Here is a 5,199-nt window from a genome sequence, read left to right as displayed (position 1 = left end):
CCTCTTTTGTAAAAAATCATCATGAAGATTTCAAGCCCTCTGATAAATTCTGAGACCAAACACAACCAACAGTCACAAACAACCCAAGACCCAGGGCATCTGCTAGAAACAGTGCATAAATTGTTTTGTATAAACTATTATAAAACTGGAAAACCACTCACAAACATGAAACATGCAACGATGAAGTGTAAGTGAAATGTTTTAGATTAGCTAGGCATCCAGAATCATTACAGCCCCGTTTTATAATAAAATACAAGCAGAATGGAAACACAATCCAGGAATTTGAGTAATAAATCCAGGAATTTGAAGGCTTATCAAACACTAAAACACTGCTCAGTGGTTTATAATATTATGAGACTCTATTTTACAACGCCACCATGAGATAAACTTTTGATTTGCCCCGTTCAAGTTCCACTGCTGGATAATGTTGCATTGTGTTGCGGGAAGACCTGAGCCAGGTTAAACGACACCGGAAAGACGACCTCAAGTTTTCTCTGCTGTGCCAACACTTTGGCCTCATTCTGGCTGCTAATATGATGGAGTTCAGGAGGAAGCCAGCACCGTGCGAAACTGATGTGCTGGTGCGGCCCACAATTTTTTTCCCAAAAGCTGGCAGCAGCCTCTGCTTCTACTGTCGTGAGCTGTACTATTTGTCACAGCGGCAGCAAAGATTCTTCTTGAGGAAACATTAAATGTGTCAGCTGGGTGGGAGTTTGATAGCTGTACAGTATCAAATCTGCTATACTGGCTTTGTTTCTTTCTAAAGTTAATAACTATTAACTTATTTTATCTGTTAACGAGTATTACCTTGACCCGAGGTCGACTTGTCACATCATTCTGGGGATCGGAGAAGCTTGCCAACACTCTGGAGTCAGGAGGAGTGGATGGATCGCTCTGACAAGGCGCCACAGCAGCATTGCTCAGAAAATCCCACTGCAAATTTAAAGCATTTTTTCCCATTAGGATGTCAGTATTACTCATACTACACACAAAATTGAAATGCACCAACACTTGGCATCAGCTGTATTTTTCTATACTTGCTTATGTTATTACATGTGCTGATTATTAGCAGACATTTAGACACAGGGAAAATAATCTATTTAGAAAGCATGAAAATGGCTACGCTTAGATGAACAACATTCAGTAAGCAACATTAATCGTTAATCAATTTTTAGTTCCTTACCAGGCAGGACCAACTATTACTATAAGAACTCTAGAAACCTGGGATGTGACAAATACACGATACGGCAATGTAAAATAATACTTCACATCAAAACTATTTATACAGGAGTAATGCAAAATACGACAGCTGAAACGCTGTGACATTACAGCCACATTGCACGTGATTGGTTTATGTATTTATTCACAGTGCGAAAGCTCTGAAAAAGTGACCTTGTTCTGAAAAAAAAATGTTGAACAGTAAAACAACAGTAAAAGACTATTTTTAAGTCCCTGGCAGACATGAGCAGACGACAAATATTAACATCACATGGAAGCTTTTGGCCACGTGGTAGAAAAAAAAAAGTATTTTGGGCTAACTTAAAGTAACCCGTTACAGTGTTAGATGTATTACTTGATAAAGCCTTTTAAATATGTTGCTGTAATTTCTATGTGAACTTAAAATATAGAAAGTACTGTGGTGGAAAAAATGGCAGTGTCATTTCATAACCACTTTTGCATGATGGTACAGTACATTAGTACATTTTAAAAGTAAAGTGGTATTGTACCATAATGGGTATGCCATTACTACGCCACTGTAGTTCCTTAATTCAACAACATAGCACTTTACCATCAATGACTAAACAAATATTAAAAAGTTACCAAACGTGTTGACAAACTCTCACTAGACCCTGAAATCAGTTACTTTCTCCAGAGCAAAGGAGCATCCGTGAGGCTGTGAGGGAGTCGATGCCGACTTTGTGTCACCTCATGCAGTGAAAATATAATCACCCAATAAAGTATCATGAGCCATAAAGGTGAATCAACACCTCTCTGTCACTGTCTCAAGAAAAATGTCATATTTTAAATTTTACCAACTTGGGATTTATGGCCGGGCTCTTGTGCTGGGTGGCATTAAATTGTACAGGAGTTTTATTTTCTGGTCAATGACTGTAAAATATTTGGACTGTAAAATGTAAGTATTTGAATATGGTCAATGTTCCATCACATCGTCTTTGCATCTTATCATCTTGATCAAACTTTTCGCAAAACCAGTAGATCTTGTTATACAAAAGAATAAGCTGAACTGTTCTATAGTATTAGTGTGATGCTGCCTTTTCTGATCTGTGATGAACAGCATTAAAGCCTCAGGAAACATGGCTTGAAATAGTAAGAATGCACATATTATATCAAAGCTGAATAAAATCGGAGTGAAAATAAATGTTCCCAACTAATAAAAGAAAAAACAACTTCAAAACAGCTTATTTTGAGAATAATGGCGTTTCTCAAGACTGTGAGGGCATAGCAGATCACGTTTTGATTGACACCTTCTTGGTTCCCACTTTTGACAATCGTCACTTGTCTCCACAACAGCCATGGAGCAAAGCAGAACCGGCGTGGAACAGTCCAACTTTTCCAGCCCTGTGCGTTCATAAATCCAATCTGATGCTCTCCACTAAAATGAGAGAGCCGCTGGTCAAAGCCACAGAGCGTACTGTTTCTCCATGAACTAACGAAAACTGCGGTGCTCGAACTGAACAGTACATCCCAATTGTGCTCCAAATTTACAAACAAGTTTGTGCCACAATGCACTTTGGCACTCAGAGTGAGTGTTTCCAAACGCCCCCTCTGAACTTTCAGAATCAGAAGATCCTCAAAATAACACATTTTGCTCTTTCACTGAATGGTGAGTTTACAAAATGCTTTGTTATCAGTGAACTTTAAAACACCCTTACTATAACGTAGCACATGTGACACAAGCTGAGACACACCCATTTGTTATCAAAACTATGAATGCAGTGATACATTATGGCACTGTAGGGTTAGCTTACACTGGTGCCATATTATTAATTTATTCTTATTAATTTATTGCTTTCCTATTTGCTACATACTCGCTGGTGTCAATTAGTTTAACGTTGATAAAAGCCAGGTAACATAAACAAAGCCTGCATGCTGAAATTGTCATTGTTAATTGTTATTTACCACATATATTGCAGGTCTGTCCATCCTGGAAGAGGGACCCCTCCTCAGTCGCTCTTCCTGAGGTTTCTACCATTTATTCCCCCCGTTACAGGGTTGTTTTGGGGCAGAGGGATGTCGTATGATGTAAAGCCCTCTGAGGCAAACTGTGTGTTGTGATAATGGGCTTCAAAAATAAAACTGAAATTGAATTGAATTGAAAATAAAATATTATGTTACCTGAAGCCTTGACAGAATAACATTGCCACATCTGGTAACATTACATTTACAATATTGAATTGAGGGATTTCAACTTGGCATGTTAAATTAGTATCAACTGACACTTGACTTTGACATTTTTTTGATGGCTTTATCCATGTTATAGAGAGATCAGAGATAACCACTCCCAAATCAACCATGCTTCAGTAAACTGTGAAAAAAACTAAAATGACAATATCTCAAATTTGGATGGAAGCTAATGTCTGGTACATTTTGATGCTTTTTATTATGCATGCAATACCTTAAATTACATATGAATAAATGTCTTGGTGATTTTGGTTGCCAGAGGCTACTTGAAACAGTGAAAACACATATATTCTATATCATCTATGCAACCGTACAAACCTGGATTCTTCATAACTGTGGTAAGCTATGGACAGTCCTCCACAGGTATTTTGTGTTTCTTGCTTTCTGTTGCAGATGTTGCAGTCATCAGTTTATTTATTGTCACCAAACCACAAGTGGGAGAGTTGTAGAAGTCAAACAGGACATATGTCATCACCTGCAAAAAAAAAAGTTTACAATATTAAACACCTTTTATTAATCACCTTTAATAACTTAATGAACTTATTTACATTCAGTATCAGCTTTTCACAACAAGTTGGGTTAGCTTCATCCAGCCAGCAACCATATCTAGGTTTTTGAGGGGTTTTTTCAGCAAATGCTATTTTAGCTAGCAGCGTCTTGTCGCGGCCGTATTTTGGCAGCTGTGCTGCTCACGCTTTAATGCTGGGCGACTAGTTTTTAAGCTAACTCGAGCTACGTTTTTTAAAGCTGACGTTTTTTTTCGCTATCATTGACGTATCTCTGTGGAAACACTGTACCACAAAAACTGCAGTTTTCTTACCACAAGCACAAAACCATGGCGAAAACCATGGATGTTTATGGCACATCCTCCCATGGCATCTTCTTGCGCACTTCCGCATCGCGTTCGTGTGCGTGATGACCTGATGACGGCCCGAACGGCTGGAGTTGTTCGGAGCGAAGTTAGCCGAAGTTTACCGAGTTACCACAGGCTCCTCTTTGAATGATCTGCTAATTAGCAGGACGTCAAACACCGAAGAGCCTAGTATTTTCAGAATAAAGGTCAGCAGTCACTAAGTAACTTTGCCTGGTCCTGTAACTTTTAGGCTATTTGGTGCCATGTCTTACACTCCCAGTATTCAGTGTCATTTTGGCTTGCAGATATGCAAATGTATGCAAAGCATGGACGCACATAGTCATTACAAAATATTATTTTATACTATTAAATTGCATACATGAAATCATGAATAACTGTATGTATAATTTAGAAATGTTATTGGTTTAGATATTTTTGAGGACAGGGCAAGCCACTGTGCTGAAAAATGTTACTTGAGCAAAAGTATAATCTGGAAAATGTATTTAAAGTATGTAAAGTAAAAGTAACCAATGCAGAAAAATCTAATAAGAATAAAAAAAAACCAAAACTCAAAATTCTTATTTAAAAAAAAAGGAAGAAAAAGACTTAAATGCAGTGGTACATAGTTTGCAATTATCTTTCTGTAATTTAGCTAATTGGTTAATCAACTTAGAATTTCAGCTGTATACATTTTCAGTAATTTAGTTTGAAACAAAACATTATATTTTACATCATATTTTATTTAACAAAATTATTGTGGGTTTTTTTTGCAAAAAAAAGTACAATATTTCCTTCTGAAATGTAGTGGAGAAAAAGTATGAAGTAGCATGAAAACAAAGTACCTCATATATGTACTATAGTACAGTACTTGTGTTAATTCCACCACTGGAAATGCTTAATATATTAATAATGCTTAATATTTT

The 5,199-nt window shown here is 37.2% G+C and overlaps 1 long non-coding RNA gene across 1 annotated transcript; it reads right to left on the bottom strand.

Annotated features, from left to right (window-relative positions):
• Positions 1–298: 298 nt before the first annotated feature.
• On the bottom strand, positions 299–4,365 carry LOC148188539 (uncharacterized). The gene is made up of 3 exons (XR_015777679.1): positions 4,244–4,365; positions 3,742–3,898; positions 299–933 (listed from the first exon to the last, which is right to left on the bottom strand). It is a non-coding gene; the product is annotated as an uncharacterized LOC148188539 (long non-coding RNA).
• Positions 4,366–5,199: the final 834 nt, after the last annotated feature.

This window comes from Plectropomus leopardus, chromosome 10 (assembly GCF_026936395.1).
Source record: "Plectropomus leopardus strain MGB_pleo_1.0 chromosome 10, ASM2693639v1, whole genome shotgun sequence".
Classification (NCBI taxonomy): domain Eukaryota; kingdom Metazoa; phylum Chordata; class Actinopteri; order Perciformes; family Serranidae; genus Plectropomus; species Plectropomus leopardus.
Note: the sequence above shows the minus strand (reverse complement) of the source record. Positions and strands in the feature narration are given on the sequence as shown.